Below are 20,112 nucleotides of genomic sequence, written 5' to 3'. Positions count from 1 at the left end.
AAAAGAATCTACCATAGGAGGATGCTGGGGGGCATGACCCTCTGCCTAATTTCACAAGAGTCTGTTTATGTGTCTTTCTGCCCCGTTGGTCTGTAATGAGCTTCTGGAGGGGAAGGCCTGCGCCTTGGTCATCATTGTTTTTTCTGTGCTGACACAGACATAGATGTTTATGAATGAATGAATACACGAGTGAATGAAGGAATGCATGCATGACAGTGGCAGAGAGAATGTAGGCACTTAGGGTAAGGTGACCTGGGACAGAACCTCAGATCCATAATGGTGACCAGGAACTCATTTTATTCTGTTTTGTTTCAAAGAGTGGCTAGCTGAATGAAGAGCCTATGAAATAAAGGTCCATTCTTTCAAGAAGTTTCTAAGCAAAAACTTGTGGCTCTGTTCCTGACATATTCTTAGGGCATTCTTATCAGTATTCCTAGGGAAGCATTATTATCAGTAACTTTTTAAACAAAAACACGGATATTTGAAAAATATTTGAGGTAGAACATATTTATATATTTGAAAAATAACGAGTAAAATTAGAATTAAGCTTATTATACAAATCTCTCCTGAACCATCACTAGCCTTGTCGTTGAACCACTGACCCCCTTGTACCACGTGACCACTGCATTGTACTTGGCCAGAAAGATTCCAGTACACAGGTGTGTATTCACACATACAAACGATAGTGGTGCAGTATCACACAAATAGTGTGAGCCATTCATAGGTGGGGAACAGATAAACATTTGGAATGTCTGGTCTGTTTGTTATGCCTCACTGGTGTTAATTTTTTTTTAATTAAAAACGAATATATGTTTATTATAGGAAATCTGAAAATTACAAGAAAGCAGAAAAGAAGCAAACGAGAATTATGCATTGTCATATCACCCAAAGATGATCCCAAGTATTCTACAGTACGTATTTCTTTTTAACATTTTTACAACATCTTTAAACAAAATTGGGACCACATAGTCCAAACTATTTTCGTTAACCTGCTTTTAGCCCCATAGTTATCATGAACATTTCTCACGACTTTAAACATTCTTCTGCATGTTCCTCTAAATGGCTGCATAACGGGTCTTTCCTTGAATCATTTTCCTTCTGTTTCTCATTGTTGGACTTTTCTTTAAACGTTTTCCTGATGTTGGAATTTTTAGGCTGCAATATACACCCTTGAAGAAATCTGAATGTTCCCTGAAATTAGAATTCCTAGGTCAAAAGCTATATGCATGTTTAAGGCTTTTAAAATATATTGTCAAATTACCATTCCCAGTTTGTTGAGTCCAATTACACTCCCTCCAGAAGTTATAATAAAATTTATTTTCTAACCTATTTAAAGGTCATTTCATTTTGGTATTTTTTGCAACTGTATCCATTCCTTTACCATTTGTATTCAAGGGTTAGGTTCTGGTGTATAATCTGGGGAATTATTCTGACTATTGACTGAGTCTTTAGCAGGCAAGGGTATCACACATCTCCTAATTAAGTTTTAATAAAATAGTATGAGGATAACGGATTTCTTGACTTTTTCGCCTTTAGAAGTACACCATGGGAAACTGAGTTAGTCATTTCTTATAAATATCTTGAGAAAAAGGAACTCCTTTGCTTATATATCTTTTTCATCTAGATGGCCAGCAACAGCATATTCCAATTCAGAATTGTTCCCACTTCATCATTCTCAAGTACGAAGCACAGTGCAAGTATGATTAGGTCTCCAGCTCGGTAGGAAAACATTTCCAGTACAACCCAGATATTTTCAGCCTGTTTGTACAGGTTGAATGAAAGCATTTCTAATTCCCGTGAGGATACCACCTCTCATTATGTTTTTCATTTGAGTCCAGAGTGAAAGCTGCATGGAAACTACTTGACAGTATTCTTCTCTATCTGGAACATTAGACTCCCAAGATGCAACATGTTTTCAGAATTATTATTCTCTTATAATGAAGAAACTCAAGGATACTTCAACCTGGAGGAGCTTTTTATTTGACGTCTTTCTTTCAAGGTAACAGCTCTGCTGCGGTTTGTGTAGCATGCACCCGCTTATTAGTGGTAGCTTTTTGTGAAAACATGCTTATCAAGAAAAGGATGATATATAGTGAAGAGCAGCTGCTCCAAATCACAAACTATTCATAAATAGCTTCCCACCCCCGCCCTGAGTGAGGCCCTCTACTCTCAAGTTATAACAGTCAGCAGAAAATGAAAACCCTGTAGGATGATAAATAGGTGAAAAAATATTTCTCCCTAGTGTTTCAAATGTTGTCTTGTAATGCCGTGCACTTTCACTGAACCAGAATTTGTCTGTAATAAAAGAATATTGGGGGAAAATGTTTAGATTCTCATTGAATGCTAGAACTTAGAAGGAAGGCTCTGCTTTTACTGTTAAAGATTAATAGCTGAGTATATGTCATAAGCATCAATAAAATGAGAGTTTTGGTCTCGAGCCCCCGAGAAACAGTTACAATTTTTTATTTTATATATATATTTTTTGCGGTTCGCGGGCCTCTCACCGCCGTGGCCTCTCCCGTCGCGGAGCACAGGCTCCGGACGCGCAGGCCCAGCGGCCATGGCTCACGGGCCCAGCCGCTCCGCGGCACGTGGGCTCCTCCCGGACCGGGGCACGAGCCCGCGTCCCCCGCATCGGCAGGCGGACTCTCAACCACTGCGCCACCCGGGAAGCCCCAGTTACAATTTTTAACACATAAAAGCTGGAGACCTTTTTTCCCTAATTTAAAATAACAGTCAAATTGGCAATAAGCAAATGATTGTTTTTTTAAAAATTCTAGAAATCCTATAAATATTTCATTTTTTTAAGTCATCAAAAAGAAAAGAGCACGTCTTTCAGCTGTCTTTTGACTTAAAACCATCTTCTCTATATACCCAGGGAACAAATACTACTGTTTCTGGCAAGGATGCTGATATCTTTCCTGGTTATTAGTCACCTGTTTATATATTATATCAACCATGCTCCTACATGTACTCTGAACTTGGAGCTTCCTTCCTTATGAAAGGAAATCAAGGCATCACAGAAATCATTTCAGAATTGTCCCAAGATCTGTGGAGGTTGAAGTGAATTCTAAATGGTCAGCCATGATAGCGAATTCACTGTCGGCTCTGGACGGTGATTTTCTGCTTGAACCAGCTTGTTTCCGCTGGAGGTGAGTTGCATGTCGGCTTTCCTGTGGGTTCCTCTTTTCAAGCTCTTAGTAATCATCAATATCTACAGAAGAGAATCGCGGTTGTAAACGGCTTGACTGAGTCTAGAAAGCGCGACTTCGCTCTTACCCTAGCTGACTAACGTCTCGAAAGTCCTTGAACTTTTATTTTTTCTTTCGAGTGTATGCATAAAACCAGGAATGTGAGCTGGTTTTCCTCAGTCTGGGTCTTCCCTAGAACAGGTGCCGCTTGTGCTTATCTGGACGGGGAGGGTCCTGAGGACTCCCACATTGACGTTGCAATGAACACTTTCCCTCAAATCTCTAAATTCTCTCATCTGGCACAGTAAATTAGAAAAGCCTGCTGTTCCCTTTGGTAGGCTTATAGAGTGCCCCCATGTTAGATTAATATCCAGAAATCATCTCTTCTCTGGTGGAACAGAAGGGCAGATGATGAGTCCCAGATGTTGCTGCAAGACTGTCATTCCCAGACATAATAGATGACATCAGGGAAAGAGCTGTGCGCTTTCTTTTTCTCTCTTCCTCTCTTTTTGCCTTCCTTCATCTCCTCCTCCCCCTTCTTCTTCGCTCCCTCCCTCTCTTACACACACACACACACACACACACACACACACACACACACACACATCTTTTTCTTTCTTTTCTAAAGGATTCAGAGGGTTTGAGGCTTAATAACCACACACACACACACACACACACACACACACATCTTTTTCTTTCTTTTCTAAAGGATTCAGAGGGTTTGAGGCTTAATAACCTCACTTGATGGATAACTTGCCCCACATTTCAGTAATCACAGCTGGCGCTAAGGGCGAAAGGACTTCGGGCTGCCTGGAGATGGAGATAGTTCAGATGCAGCAAACTTGGACCTCACATAGGAGTGCGGAGGGGACGGTGCGATGAACAGCCTCGCAGGGCAGTGGCTTGCTGGCCATTTCTCACCTTCCTCATGGCTGTGCCTCCTGCACGTCGACTTCCTCAGAGCTGGGGTTGAGTTGTTCCTACTTTCTTTATCCCTCGTTGCCTTCAAATCACAGGGAAAACTGCCAGGTCCCTAGAAAACTTCAGTAAGTCTCCAGCTGCCTTAAGGAAAGCGAACTAGGTAATAACTGAACCTCCCTTATTTCCCCAGTATTATGCCGGCCCTTCTCCTAGATTAGAGCTGGTGCCTTTCAAGATGCATTCATCAACCTGGTTTCGTAGATGAGGGGTCTAGGATTCATGAAAGCACGGTGGTCCTGACTTATGGCCCAAAGCTAATAAGATCGTGAACCCAGGCTACAAATCCAAACCTGTCTAACTTTAAGGCATGTGTGCAGGGGCCTGTGGCTCTTAAGTGCTTCCGGCTCGGCTGACTGCAGACCATCATCAGCAGGATGTCACCGAACCCCTCGGAGTTGGCAGAGGCGCTTATTCTGCCCTTGGGGGCCGCGGCTGGGGCTCAGCGCTCGCGGCCGGTACCGCTGCAGCGTCGGATTCCTCCTCCTGATGCGGGGGAAGATCGTAGACGGGCCCGAGGTGAAGTGTAGGGCTTTCTTGCGGCCGCGGAGTTTATCAGATGCTTCTCTAAGTGCGGAGCTCTTTTATTGCCCTCAAGCTTCATCCACCCGGGACGAGTGGAGTTTATCTTTCTCAAATTACGGCGTTTCCCAAAGTAAAGCAGAACAGAGAGGAAAGCCAGTGCCACGCCAGAGCGCTTCCTGCAATGCTTTCACGAGAGTAGACTCGCTTCATAACCTTAAAAACGTGTCAACACTGTTTTCCTAGCCTGTTGTTTCTGATCTAACCGGAGGAGTAGTCGTGGTGGCTGGAGGTTCATGCGCACCTGTACTTGGATGTCACCTCCCGAAGACTCGGGCTCCGAGGGAGGAGGAAGAGTCAGAAAGAGTCTCCTGACCCCTCTTTCCTGCGCTCCATGATTTAGTCGCTCAGAGGCTGTTGCGTAGAAGGTGAATTGAGACTTTGACTCCCTGTGTCGCTGATGAAAGCAAAGAGCATCTCAGAGCTTGGAAAGATTGAGCGAAACCCTTGTTCCATCCACTACCGGCATCCATTCTCCCTTACGGCGCGTGCCTGCATCAGATGTCCTCAGAGCCAGTCCCGGGAGCTAGATATCTTACATAACTCAGCACTGCTCATTATTTTGCGGCCACACTATCAGGATAGCGTAAGACGGCCGGCATCCTCTCCTTTTCGAGAAGAGGCGATTTGGACTCGGGGGTCAAGTGCTTTTTGCACGATTACAAACAGCAGCCAGGAATCGAATCCCTGCCAGTCTCACGCCAAAGCCTGGATTTCTCAGTGGTACCGAGCTGCCTCCTGTACTTTCAGGTCAGCGGAAAGTATCATTTGGCCTTCTGTTTATGTGACTCAGTCAGTTATGAAGATCACGATTCCACTGTCTTTGGTGGGTAGCAGGTCAAACCAGGCTCGCAAAGGGTCACAGCAGAACCCGTCCACAGACTAAGCACAGTGTTGCTTACAGAAGACAGACTTCAGAGCAAGGTAAGTTCCACAAAGCGCCTTGCTTCTATGAAGCCAAGCCATAAGGAAGTTCCTTTTTAAAACTTTTTTCCTGTTTATGACAATACACAATCAGTGAAAGAAATCTAGGAAAATACAAGGGAAAAGATAAAAACCACCTATAATAACATTATGGTAGACCCGGTTTTAATATTACTATTTGTACATATATATGTATACATACATGTATATCTTTTAACAAATATATAATGTATTGATATAGCTTATATATTTAATAGATGCATAATATATAATATATTGTATATATAAAATATATATCTTTTAATCAAATTAGTGTTATATATATATATGGCTGGGGTTCTTTTAACCATGACATTGCCTCTGACCGTATGGCCAGCCATTAGCCACTCCATAGATCAATGCAGGGTCTTACTCTAGGCCCTCTCCCCTCACAGGCAAAGTACTGCCCATGGGAGGATTTCCTTTTCCCCATGTCCAGGGCTGCCCCTAAGTGGGGCTACAGTGACTGATAGCCCACTTTGGGCTGGTGCTGGCATCTGGTCCAGGGCCATCTAAATCCGGCTTGAATTGCTGTCTTTCTTCATCAGTTGGTCATCGGGAATTTGCCATGAGGCCATGGGTACCGGCCGAGGTTTGCCAGTGCGGCCAGGGCAAAGCATGCTGGGTTGTGACTGGCTTGCTCCTGGGCCTAATTTGTGCCTTCAGGAGCAGTTAGGCATCAACCTGTATTTATCATCTTTCTGGAATGGTTGAGCACTTCTTGAAATTTCCAATTTTACGGCCAGGTGGACCAGATAACACCAGTTCATGGATGGCAAGTATCAGGCGCCTGGTCACCTGGTAGACCACAGTGAGTTGCCCCCCAGCCCCAGGGTCTAATGACAAGCCAGGAGCTGTTACCCCCCAAAAGGAGACAAGTTATTTGTTGGAGCCTAGCTTTAATCATAAACCTTAAGGTCCTTTATTTTTGATGCTCCACTGAAGCTTGAGATAGGCTCCAAACATGTCCCGTCCATCAACTGGTGAATGGATATGGTGTATTCATACAATGGAATGTTATTCAGCCATAAAAAGAACGAAGTACCAATATATGCTACAAAGTGGATGAACCTTGAAAGCATTATGCCAAGTGAAAGAAGACGGACACAAGAGGCCACATATTGTATGATTCCATTTATATGAAATATCCAGAATAGGCAAGTCCATAGGGACAGGAAGCAGAAAAGTGGCTGCTGGAGCTGGGAGAAGGTGGGAATGAGGTGGGGAGGGGGCATGACTGCTTCCTGGGCATGGGGTTTCCTTTTGGAGTGATAAAAAAGAACGGAAACGACGCAATAGATAGAGGTGATGGTTGCACAACATTGTCAATATACCAAACACCACTGTATAATGGTTTAAAAGATGAATTTCATATTATGTGCATTTTACCTCAATTTTTTAAAATTCATAAAATTACATATGAGATTTCTTTGTGTAAACAGCCTTTTATTTATCCTGGCGTTTTAAGTTATTATTATTTTTTGCAGTGCTTTTCTTTATTATGTCCTCAAGTTTTTCAGATGTTCTGTAACAGTAGGTATTTCTCTTGTGCCCAGTGTTTTCCAGGAAATCCCCCTTTCACAGCTCTGATTCTCCGGCTGTAAGCTTGGTTACTTTCTCTGCAGACTTGTTACCTGGAAATTTCCTTGACCTACCTCCATCTGTACTTTGCCTGAAACTCTGTTTCCCTTCACCTTTTATTTTCCTGTTCTTTGCTTAATTTAAGCATATCTTCACAAGTAACTGCTGATTGTCCCATCTGGAAATGACGATAATCCACCCTCAAAACTGATTAATTATTTGCCTCGGGTTAAGTATACTTTTCCCTCTACTTTTTCCTAGGCTGCAGTGTTGCTTCTGTTTTCTGATATTTTGTATGTTACTTGATTTTTCTCCCAAGAAGTTATTAGATTCTTCTTATTATCCATAGTATTCTGAGATTTCTTTATGATGTGCTTGGATACAAGTCTTTTTTCATACATCCATTTGTTCATTTATTAAAGTGGGCTCTTTAAATGTGGAGACTGATTTTTCAACTCAGAAATTTTTCTGTATTATATCTTTGCTAATTTTCACTCCATTTTCTCTAGTCTTTCTTCCCCAAATCCCTATGTGTTAGATGTAAGACCTCATGTATATTTCTCTTAGTTTCTTATAGCTTCTCTTACACCGTGTCTTTGTCAGTTTTATTTGTTAGGAGATTTCCTTGACCTCTTCCTCCAATTACACTACTGATTTATTTCATCTTGGCTCCACGCTTTTAATTTGTAATAGTTTTCAACTTTTAATTTGTAATAGTTTTCAACTTATTTCATACCCATTCCTTTATCAAAACACCCTGCTTTCATTTTATAGATACAATGTAATCCTTCAATGTCTTTGGGAATGCCAAAGTTGTATGTTTATTTAGTTCTTCCCCTATTTTCCACATTATCCTTTCCCTCTGGGATCACATTTTCAATCTGTTTATCACGAACTCTCCTTTTTATGCTTGTTATTGCTGCCAGCTTGTCCATTCCTATGTAACAGTAAGATTCTAAAAGTAGGTTGAGAACTTGATATATTGGGATAAGGTTGGGTTTTTGTTTTATTTTGCTTTGTTTTGTTTTTTAGGTCTATCAGTCAGGAAGGCAGCTGTTATGCTGGGAGCCCGTCAAAAGCCAGAATGTGGAGGTCTTTTGACGAGAGGGTGGCTGTTTCATTTCCCAAAAAAGAAACTACGATTCTTCAGCTTTGGAATGCTTAGGTTAATAGTATTCTGTGTAATAGACTGGGACGTTGATTGCTTCATTTACTGATCTTTAAAGAAGCCAGGTGTTTGCGGCCTCAAGTTTCACCCCCCTTTTGCCATTCTGAAGTCTCCAGTTCCTAAGCCCCAGAGGAGTCCTGCCGGGCACACCATCTCTCCCTCCCTTTGATCCAGATTCCCCGAGGTAGGCACTTGCTGCTTCTTCCTCCTCCTTGCCTGGTCCGTCCATCACTTTCCACGGGCTTTCTGCCTTACAGAATTTGGTGGAAACCCCTCATCTGCACATGACCCCTCTCCAGTCTCTTTGACACTGCAGGTTAGTATATTTTTAATCTTTTATTATCCTTACCTTATAGGGAGTCCCAAGAGAGAAGATGTGGGTTTTTTTCTTTTCTTTTTGCTATGGTTTTAACCTGTCAATTTATTAATTTCTCTCAACTGCAAAATGGTCATTTCTAAAGTCACTTATAATTTTTAAATTCTGTTATAAATCTCTTCTCTACTCATGAGTTGACCTTATATCCCAAAAGCCTGTGCTTCACCACGTTTCATTGTCTCCCTCAGACTTAAAGTTGAGTGAGTGAATAATTTCACATTTTTTTTTTTCTAAAGGGACTGATTTATTTTTACCTGATCCACGATTGCCCTAGAGTTGCTTTGGAGAAGCATTAACCATTATGTAACAACTCCCCTCTCTCACCTGGGTCAGCCTGCACAGTTACTCATATGAAAGTAGCTTGAAAGCAACTCAGTATCTGCATTTTAGGAGTGTTTGCCCTTGTGATTTGCAGTTTAGGGCTTCCTTTCAAAATGTCTCCGATTTTCTCTGTCAATGGCATCTTAATATGTGTAGCACGTCTCTCCTAATTTTCAGTCCTATGAGACTTTTGTTATACTCGAGTTTCTGCTGCTCTGGACAAAGACCGCCTATCATTCTGAAATTTCCTTTGGCATTTTCCCAAAGTGAATTTTGACCATACCACTGACACTGTATTGAAGTCAGATGATTCCACATTTGGTGAAAACCTGTCTGGATATTTTGTGGGATGCAGAAAGACAGAAGTTTTATTTTTGCTTTGCTTTATTTTTGGTTCTGTTGATTCATATAATTTAAAACCAAGTTAAACTAATAAAATGTATATCTAACAAAAAAATTTCTTCATGATGCAATAATACTGACAGGAAAAATAGCTAACACTTAGCTCTTGTTATATGCCAGGCACTGTTCTGGAGAATTTGTGTTAATTCCTTTAATCTTCAAACGACCACGAGTTATTACGTTGTACAGATGAGGAAAGGGAAGCCAGGTAGAAACGCAGGCTGTTGGGCTCCAGAAGGACCTTTTTTTTTTTTTAAGATGTTGGGGGTAGGAGTTTATTAATTAATTTATTTATTTTTGGCTGCGTTGGGTCTTCGTTTCTGCGCGAGGGCTTTCTCTAGTTGTGGCGAGCGGGGGCCACTCTTCATCGCGGTGCGCGGGCCTCTCACTATCGCGGCCTCTCTTGCTGCGGAGCACAGGCTCCAGACGCGCAGGCTCAGTAGTTGTGGCGCACGGGCCCCGTTGCTCCGCGGCATGTGGGATCCTCCCAGACCAGGGCTCGAACCCGTGTCCCCCGCATTGGCAGGCAGAGTCTCAACCACTGCGCCACCAGGGAAGCCCCTAGAAGGACATTTTTGTGGGACGTTGTTTTCTTTTAGAAATTGTCCGGAGAATACCTGGTCCTAAGGAAGAGACATGAATCCTGGAGTTATTTTGGTGGAGAAATGGGAGGAAGAGGTGAATAATTATCTCAGAAATCAGAAGATGATACACTTGTTTCTTAGGAACTGTAAAAGTTCTATTTAAAAAAACCAGATAGAGGAGCCACCAGAGCAGAATATCCAAAGAGACTAAGCCTTCTTAGTTTTAGAAGCAACACCCTCATATAAAAGTCCTCCATATCCTACATTCCATACCACTTTTTGATGTATTATTGAAAAGTGTTGAAGAGATTTTGCACCCGAATTTACTTATCTACTCACTCATTCAAATATTTTTTATTCAGTTATATATATATATATATGTATATATACGCACACATGCTTTTTAAAAATATCCTTTTCCATTATGGTTTATCATAGCAGCAGTATTCACAATAACCAAGACATGGAAACAACCTCAATGTCCATTGACAGATGAATGGATAAAGCTGATGTGGTGCATATATAAAATGGAATACTACTCGGCTGTAAAAAAAAAAAGAATGAAATAATGCCATTTGCAGCAACATGGATGCAACTAAAGATTATCATCCTAAGTGAAGTAAGTCATTCCACAAACATTTACCAAGCACCACCTGTGTGGCCAATGTCAGTCTAGGTGGCAGTGATGCATTTGGGAACAAACACAGAGCTGACCTCGAGCAGGTTGTGGGCAGGTGGGGTGGCACCAGCAACAAACATCCGAAACGGATGGCGTGCGGAGGGTGCCATGGAAGGAAGGAAGAGCAGCCCAGGGTAAGGGAGATCTGGAACCCCCAGAGAGGGGACAGGTTTCCTAATGGTGGCTGGGATAGGAATAGCTACAAGCCAAGGAGAGAGGCCTCGGAAGAAGCCAACCCTGTCGACACCCTGATCTGAGACTTCTAGCTTCCAGAATGGTGAGAAAATAAATTTCTCTGTTAAATACCCAATCTGTGGTTCTTTATTATGTATTAGTAAAATAATACAATAGATATCTAATTGAATTTGAAATAATTTTGTAGTTTCATTCTCGTATTTTTATGGCAGTTAATTTTTTTCTTTTCTGTAATTTCACAGCACTTTGTAAGCACTGAATCTGGGCATTGAGCCTGAGGCTGAAATGGCACTGGGGGTGTGATCAAGACAGAGAAGCCTTTAAGACAAGGCTTGGAAGTTTAGACTTTCCTCAGAAGAGGATGGCGTTTCCTGGTTTTTGATGTGTATCTGTAGGGATGATACCTTGGTGTTTTCTTTATTTTCAAGTTCTGTCTTTTCACTCTTTTCCTGTCTGGGTGTTGCCTTTCACAGGGAGAGTGGGGGAAACAATTACTTTTTAACTCCTTTCAGAATAAGGCTTTATTAGCATATGTATCTTACCAAAGGCTAGGAGAGTCATTGTAATTTAATATAGTTTATTACCCGGAATCTTGTGTGTACTGTGTGTCGATTTAAATTTGTTCGTGGGCAAGATATTGTGAAAACAGTTGTTAGGAGATTTAACTTAGCGCAATTAAAAGCCAGGCAGCTGGGGTGCAGCATGTTTCTGCCTGTTCATTACTCACAGGTAAACAGATCGAGTCACTCGGTAATGTGCTAAATATCATCATCTGATCAGTGTTGTAGAGCCACGAAAGAGAATATGGTCAGCTGGGATCCGTGCCCGGAATTGGCCTTGCAAAGATATGACGGTCCGGAAGACTGGCCCTGAACTGCTGGTGACATCGGATATTCCTTGAAGGGAGGATAAAATAAAACATTCTCATTCACTCTCGGAGATAAGGCTTAGAATGGAACCAGCTGGTGGAGCTAGCTCTCACCAGTGGGAGTCTCGGCTCCCTGCGGGCCAGGAGTGAAGCACCCAGCAGTAGCTTCCAGAACATTCCCTGGAGCGCAGCACACAGAAAGCCTTGACTATGTTGGCTAAATAAATTGATCTGATTTTTTTCTTAGGAGTGAGTTTTGTTAGGGGGTAGGGGGAAAGAGCCTAGAATGTAAGATCACCACTTGCCTAGTAAAACTAGCAAAACTAACGTCCTAATGAAAATTAAATAAATCCAGAACTGAGAATGAGAATCCAAAATCCAGAATCAAGGGTTAGAGCCAGAAGGAGAATCCCTCGGTGGAGAGGGACCCCCAGGCTCCCTTCTTCGTAAAGGTTTCACTTCTGCTGGGGTTCTCTTATGTCACTGGGCTCTGCTGCCCACCCTGGCCCCGGGGGTGTACGTACTTGAAAGTTCTTGCCCAAGCCTGGGCGCCACTGCCTTCTCCGTGTTCCCGTCAATACAGCTACAGCGGACTGGGCCGCTCAAACAGGGTTCTAGAAGGTGAAGCAGATGAAAAAGAAAACACTGTACATGTGAACATTGAAACAGGCTTACTTTCAAAGGCTGAGCTCACTCCTTTCCATCTCCAAAGACCTGGCACAAACCGGGCCAGCCCGTCTGCGTTGTTGAGTCCTAGCTCTTGGCTTATCTTCCGAGAACGTACTCACCCGTCAAGATCGTGGCCCCCAAAACCAGGGTCCCTTTCTATGTCCTATCTGAGGCTCTCCCTCCAAATTCCAGGTTCAAATTTGAGGCTCCCTCCCCTGATGACTGACCCGCGGCCCCCGTTACTCTTTCTCCAGTGAGCCCTCCATCCTTAGAAGCAGAGAGGGGCCCTGTGTAGCACAAGGCACCCGCATCAGCACCACAGGCCAGAGTAGCATCGAAGGGCATCTATCAAACACAGCCAAGGGAGGACCAGCCAACTCTGTTCCATGTCACACGCAGACCCCAACACGTTTGGAGGTAGAGAGGAAAGATACAGCTCAGTGACAGACAGCTGCGGCCACCCAAGAAACTGGCTTTGCCTACTTTACAGTTCAACCCCCGGCCTGCTCTGCATTTATGATATTTGAGCTGGTAACCTGAGGATTGAAGCGGAGAGATTGTGTCTTTAAAGTGGTCGCAGGAATGTCAAAAAACAAGTAGCAACTCCATTTTAATGGTTTTTCACAGGGAGTAGGCAGCCTGACCTCCAGAACCACATCCTCCGTGTGTCCTTGCGTCCTGAGTCAGGTCCCCCTTCCTGGGAAGGAGAAGTCTGTCTCCGGAGAGCAGGTGGGTCCACTTCTTTCTTTCCTGGTTGGGATCTTGGATGTAAAGCTCTCAAAGCAATGAAACGAAATTGAGTTATTTGTAGTGAGGTGGATGGACCTAGAGACTGTCATACAGAGTGAAGTAAGTCAGAAAGAGAAAAACAAATACCATATGCTAACACATATATATGGAATCTAAAAAAAAAAAAAAATGGTTCTGAAGAACCTAGGAGCAGGACAGGAAAAAGGACACAGACGTAGAGAATGGACTTGAGGACATGGGGAGGGGTAAGGGTAAGCTGGGACAAAGTGAGAGAGTGGCATGGACGTATGTACACTACCAAATGTAAAATAGATAGCTAGTGGGAAGCAGCCGCATAGTACAGGGAGATCAGCTCGGTGCTTTGTGACCACCTAGAGGGGTGGGATAGGGAGGGTGGGAGGGAGATGCAAGAGGGAGGAGATATGGGGATATACGTATATGTAGAGCTGATTCACTTTGTTATACAGCAGAAACTAACACACAAAGCAATTATACTCCAATAAAGATGTTAAAAAAAAAAAAAAAAAAAAACAATGCTGGCCTCTCACACCTGTCATTCCCGCAGCCGGTTTGTGGGTTTTCCTGGGCCTTTCTGGAGCTGTCATTGGCTAACAGATGCCAAATGGTTTCATGTTATAATCCCCCCTCCACCAACTTTTCCATCAGCACGACACCCACCTTTGTAATGGGCCCCAACTTGCCGTGGTCCAAACATGAGCTACTGAACTGAAAACTCAACTTTATGATTTAGTGCACAAGGTGTTTTTTTTCCTAAGAAATTTATGTGATCTTGGCCAGGTTTTAGTTTGTCATTCTTGCTGCACGTAATATTCTTAGATTAATCCCTCTCACTGTCTTAGCTTTGGTTTACATTAAGTCACGCCTTGTTCCAAATTACTTTATTTCTTCATATTCTGAATACTAATACTTCAGACAGACATGGACAATCTCTTCGAAATGGGTCAGAGAGTCTTTACTTGGCCAGGTAAGGGGTTGGGGAGAAATATCTTCCTGTCATATATGAGACATAGAAAGTGCTTCTCTGAGTTTTAGTTTAGTTTTGTTTTTTTTAAAGGATGACTTGGGCTATACTTGAGACTTCTTGAGAGTTTGAGTCCGTCTTAGGATAGATCTTGGTTTTCTCGTCATCTGGCACTTTTATCTTTTACTACTTGCTGTCTCAATTTTACTCGGTGCAGGGCAAAAAAAATGTCACAAAACTTTAACACAAAAACATTAGTCAGAGACGAACTCTCTGTTCTTCGCCAAAACCTAGGAGAGAAGGGAGGTTCAGTATTTGGATTTTTCTCCTTTTTCCTCCTAGCAAGAGCTCTTCTCTGGAAACAGCTCAAGACCACCGACTCTTCTTAATCCCACCTGTCTTTGAATCTTTGTGACTTTTAGTCTAAATAAGGTAAATGTCCTTGACTTTCAGTTCAGTTTCTAAATGAGGAGACCACGTGCGAAGTCCCTCTGTGGGGCTTTTTGGTACTTTAAACTTTTGTTCTCTCCTAGATGATGACAGTTCCTCAGTGAGTCTTGACAATAATTTCTAAATTAGCCTTGTCCAGACTTGTGCTTGGTAATCTCAGGTATTTAATTGTGAGTGTCACAGATTCCTAGCATTTCCAGTGCAGGTGTCAGATTAAAAAAGACAGTTTGACATCCTCGTTGCATGGGTCATTTTAGTCATTTTCCACACCAGGAGTAAGGTAATTAACATTGTCCCCTCATGGCAGGGCTAGAGTAGCGACTTTGTAAATGTGACACTTCCATATATGGACTGTGATGCACGTTCTACCTGCTATTTTTATCTAATGTGGGACCACAGAGGGTACCATGCTTAGAAAGCCATACCGTGGAAGGCAATGAGATAATTCTATCAAGAAGCAGGACAGCCAAAGCTAATACACGGTCCTGTCTGCTGAAATGTTTATTTTGCATAATTCTTGACAAGTGAACGGAAACCATGCTTTTAAGTTGGATTAAGAGAGATTGTGTTCTGGGAGAACTCAGATGTGCAGTGTTTCAAGGAGAAGAGTTTGGAGCTTAGAGTCAGATTTGTTGTTGTTCATCTTCTTACAAATTGCTTCCCAGAGCTCACGGCTGGTTTTGAAAGGTATCGGAGTTCTGGACAGAGTAGGAGAAGAATCAACCATGGGGATAGAGATTTCGGGGACCGATTCTGAAGTTGTTTCACAGTCAGAATTTTTCAGTGCTTCCCAAATATTTATCCCTTTCCAGGCATCAGAATGCTCAGGTCTCTACTCCTTTCCCAGTTTGAACTTCACCTGAGAATATAAATAAGCGATCAGTAGATTGCTTGGTGAGCAAAGGATTCAGAGGCACGGGAAGTGAGCTGTTTCAGGAGAGGCTGCATCCAGGCACGGGAGTGACCTGTTACGTGTGCCTGAAGACAGCAGCCTGGCCACCTCTTCAGACTCCATCTGTGTCCATCGATTCCCTGCTTGTCTGCATGGGTTGTGCCCCATCAATCTTGTCAATCCCTGGTTATTTGGCCTTTCCTCTTTTTCCAAGTTCTGGATGTATATTCACCCACTGGCCAAGCTGTGCACATGAAAAAGTTTATTGAGCGCTTGCCTGCCAGGCTTTGGTTCCCAATCTTTCTCCAATCAAGGCACCATACAGTTGATTTTCTGTCCCTTTATTAAATCATATCCTAGTCCCTGCCTTCTGAGATTGCCCCATATTGAGTTTAACTGGATTAGAGATAGTTTCAAACTGAGTTTAGTGAATGAAAGTTTACTGGGCATATACCATTGAAACTGAAAACATCCAGTGTCTCTTTTGGAGGTATGCAAAGGAAACCAGAGCCCAGTGAAGATGAGTAGAATGGAAAACTGTTTCCAATTTCCTAAGTGGCATTGCTTACTTCATGGAATCATATAATTACGATTATTTTATATTACGGAAAAATTTCCAGTCCGTCACATTTCCCACTGTGGAAAAAAATCAGTGAATGGTGCGTTTTGGATAAAATTTGAAACAGATGAGCTGTTCCTTTTCTGATCACCCGCATGTAGAGTTGATGACCACGGATAAGAGAAATCAGTGGCCAACTTCAGAATATCCCAAATTAATGTTCTCAAATAGAGGAATACATAAGGATCTGAACTTTTTTCCAGCTTTACTGTGGTATAATTGACAAACAGAATTGTAAGATAAAGTGGACAATGTGATTTGTCACGTGCATACGTTATGCAAGGATTCTCCCCAATGAGTCAGTTACGGCATCCATCACCCCCCATATTTAAATTTCTCTTGTGTGTGTGAGAACATTTAAGTTCTACTCTCTTAGCAAATTTCAATTACAAAACAGCGTTATCAACTGTAGTCACTGTACTGTACATTGGGTTCTCAGAAATTATTCATCTTATAGTTGAAAGTCTGTTCCCTATTTTCCCCACCGCCCCCCGCCCAGCCCCTGGAAACCACTTTTCTACTCTCTGTTTCTCTGAGTTCAACTTTTTTTTTTTGAAGATTCCACATATAAGTGATACCATGTGGTATTTGTCTTTCTCTGTCTGGCTTATTTCACTTAGCATAATACCCTCTAGGTTCATCCACGTTATTGCAAATGATAGGATTTCCTTCCTTTTTCTAAGAATATATATATATATAATTCTATTATATATACATTATATTTATACATCTATATATATATATATATATATATCACATTTACTTTATCCATTCATCTATTGACATACACCTATGTTGTTTCCATCTTTGGGCTATGTGAATAATGCCACTAGGAACATAGAAGAGCAGATACCGCTTCGAGATAATGATTTCCTTTCCTTTGGCTATATATACCCAGAAGTGGAATTGCCAAATCATATGGTAGTTCTATGTTTAATTTATCCAATGTGCTTTAGACACACAGAAGATGCCTTTGGCGCCTACCACGTCTATAGCCCCTGCTGGGGAGCTCAGGGGAGCAGAGAAAGGCGGCGAGCAGAGCCTCTGGGCAGTGGAAGCCCTGGATAAATAGAAGAAAGGAGGAAGAGCTGCTTACTCAGCCGTGCCTCGGAAAGCCTGGATCTCCGGAGTGACAGAGCTGCAGCGTGGAGAGCCCAGGGCAGATCCCACCACAGGGGCTGATGACGGCATCTCTAGAAGTGTGTTGCCTTTAGCTTCCCTGCCAGGACCGGATGCAGTCTGGCTGTGCTGCCGCTGCGGGGGCCCTCCCCAGCCTTTCCCAGTTTGAACTTCACCTGAGAATATAAATAAGCGATCAGTAGATTGCTTGGTGAGCAAAGGATTCAGAGGCACGGGAAGTGAGCTGTTTCAGGAGAGGCTGCATCCAGGCGCGGGAGTGACCTGTTACGTGTGCCTGAAGACAGCAGCCTGGCCACCTCTTCGGACTCCATCTGTGTCCATCGATTCCCTGCTTGTCTGCATGGGTTGTGCCCCATCAATCTTGTCAATCCCTGGTTATTTGGCCTTTCCTCTTTTTCCAAGTTCTGGATGTATATTCACCCACTGGCCAAGCTGTGCACATGAAAAAGTTTATTGAGCGCTTGCCTGCCAGGCTTTGGTTCCCAATCTTTCTCCAATCAAGGCACCATACAGTTGATTTTCTGTCCCTTTATTAAATCATATCCTAGTCCCTGCCTTCTGAGATTGCCCCATATTGAGTTTAACTGGATTAGAGATAGTTTCAAACTGAGTTTAGTGAATGAAAGTTTACTGGGCATATACCATTGAAACTGAAAACATCCAGTGTCTCTTTTGGAGGTATGCAAAGGAAACCAGAGCCCAGTGAAGATGAGTAGAATGGAAAACTGTTTCCAATTTCCTAAGTGGCATTGCTTACTTCATGGAATCATATAATTACGATTATTTTATATTACGGAAAAATTTCCAGTCCGTCACATTTCCCACTGTGGAAAAAAATCAGTGAATGGTGCGTTTTGGATAAAATTTGAAACAGATGAGCTGTTCCTTTTCTGATCACCCGCATGTAGAGTTGATGACCACGGATAAGAGAAATCAGTGGCCAACTTCAGAATATCCCAAATTAATGTTCTCAAATAGAGGAATACATAAGGATCTGAACTTTTTTCCAGCTTTACTGTGGTATAATTGACAAACAGAATTGTAAGATAAAGTGGACAATGTGATTTGTCACGTGCATACGTTATGCAAGGATTCTCCCCAATGAGTCAGTTACGGCATCCATCACCCCCCATATTTAAATTTCTCTTGTGTGTGTGAGAACATTTAAGTTCTACTCTCTTAGCAAATTTCAATTACAAAACAGCGTTATCAACTGTAGTCACTGTACTGTACATTGGGTTCTCAGAAATTATTCATCTTATAGTTGAAAGTCTGTTCCCTATTTTCCCCACCGCCCCCCGCCCAGCCCCTGGAAACCACTTTTCTACTCTCTGTTTCTCTGAGTTCAACTTTTTTTTTTTGAAGATTCCACATATAAGTGATACCATGTGGTATTTGTCTTTCTCTGTCTGGCTTATTTCACTTAGCATAATACCCTCTAGGTTCATCCACGTTATTGCAAATGATAGGATTTCCTTCCTTTTTCTAAGAATATATATATATATAATTCTATTATATATACATTATATTTATACATCTATATATATATATATATATATATCACATTTACTTTATCCATTCATCTATTGACATACACCTATGTTGTTTCCATCTTTGGGCTATGTGAATAATGCCACTAGGAACATAGAAGAGCAGATACCGCTTCGAGATAATGATTTCCTTTCCTTTGGCTATATATACCCAGAAGTGGAATTGCCAAATCATATGGTAGTTCTATGTTTAATTTATCCAATGTGCTTTAGACACACAGAAGATGCCTTTGGCGCCTACCACGTCTATAGCCCCTGCTGGGGAGCTCAGGGGAGCAGAGAAAGGCGGCGAGCAGAGCCTCTGGGCAGTGGAAGCCCTGGATAAATAGAAGAAAGGAGGAAGAGCTGCTTACTCAGCCGTGCCTCGGAAAGCCTGGATCTCCGGAGTGACAGAGCTGCAGCGTGGAGAGCCCAGGGCAGATCCCACCACAGGGGCTGATGACGGCATCTCTAGAAGTGTGTTGCCTTTAGCTTCCCTGCCAGGACCGGATGCAGTCTGGCTGTGCTGCCGCTGCGGGGGCCCTCCCCAGCCCAAGTGTCTGAGACCGAGGGCACCTGAGTGGGTCCCACTCCTCACTGCGTAAAAGAGTGAATTTACCAGCGGGTGTCAGGAGCTTCAGGGGATCAGGGTCCTAGGAGGGTGGCTTGGCCTGTGCTGAGCCCTGTCCTGTCGCTGAAACTTTGGGGCTTCACTTTCTCATCATGGGGCAGTTTTTTGAAGAGGGCCCCTCATCTGTAGGGGCTCCCTGTGCACGAGGCCCCAGGCTGAGCGCCTTCCACGCTTGTCTCTTCCTGTAGCTGCAGCAGCCCTGTGCAGCGGAGTCACGGCTCACATTCCACAGGCGAGGAAGCAGGAACGAAGGGCCCGGGGACTCGCCCAGAGTCATGCACGAGGGGAGGGAGAGAGCCAGGTTCTGCATCCAAATACGAGTGAATACAAAGCCAGTATTTTTAACCACTGTGTTGGGCTATTCTATGGTCTCTTTTTGTCATTTATGCTTATCATGGGTATTGACATAGGAGTCTCCTAAAGACACCATGGATTGAGTGTCAAACATGAAAGCAAAACACTTTGTGTTTTTAATAGGACGCCATCCTTCATATATGAAGATAAGGCTCTCAACTCTGCGCGTACAGCACACACGTTGAGCTTGCTTTTTTTTTTCCTTAAA

General features: G+C 42.9%; 2 long non-coding RNA genes across 3 annotated transcripts; one reads left to right on the top strand and one right to left on the bottom strand.

The window, feature by feature from the left end:
- Positions 1 to 5,616: 5,616 nt before the first annotated feature.
- On the top strand, positions 5,617 to 17,513 carry LOC114484632 (uncharacterized). Of its 2 annotated transcripts, none has more exons than XR_003677764.2 (5): positions 5,617 to 5,675; positions 8,328 to 8,779; positions 10,588 to 10,765; positions 13,185 to 13,286; positions 17,207 to 17,513. It is a non-coding gene; the product is annotated as an uncharacterized lncRNA (long non-coding RNA). The 2 variants fall into 2 exon arrangements; XR_003677766.2 differs by having other exon boundaries at positions 10,585 to 10,765.
- LOC114484631 (uncharacterized) lies at positions 10,138 to 12,803 on the bottom strand. The gene is made up of 3 exons (XR_003677765.2): positions 12,413 to 12,803; positions 11,748 to 11,916; positions 10,138 to 10,185 (listed from the first exon to the last, which is right to left on the bottom strand). It is a non-coding gene; the product is annotated as an uncharacterized lncRNA (long non-coding RNA).
- Positions 17,514 to 20,112: the final 2,599 nt, after the last annotated feature.

The sequence above is a fragment of the Physeter macrocephalus genome, chromosome 20, assembly GCF_002837175.3.
Source record: "Physeter macrocephalus isolate SW-GA chromosome 20, ASM283717v5, whole genome shotgun sequence".
Classification (NCBI taxonomy): domain Eukaryota; kingdom Metazoa; phylum Chordata; class Mammalia; order Artiodactyla; family Physeteridae; genus Physeter; species Physeter macrocephalus.
The sequence above is the reverse complement of the archived record's forward strand: the minus strand, read 5'-3'. Positions and strand labels throughout refer to the sequence as shown.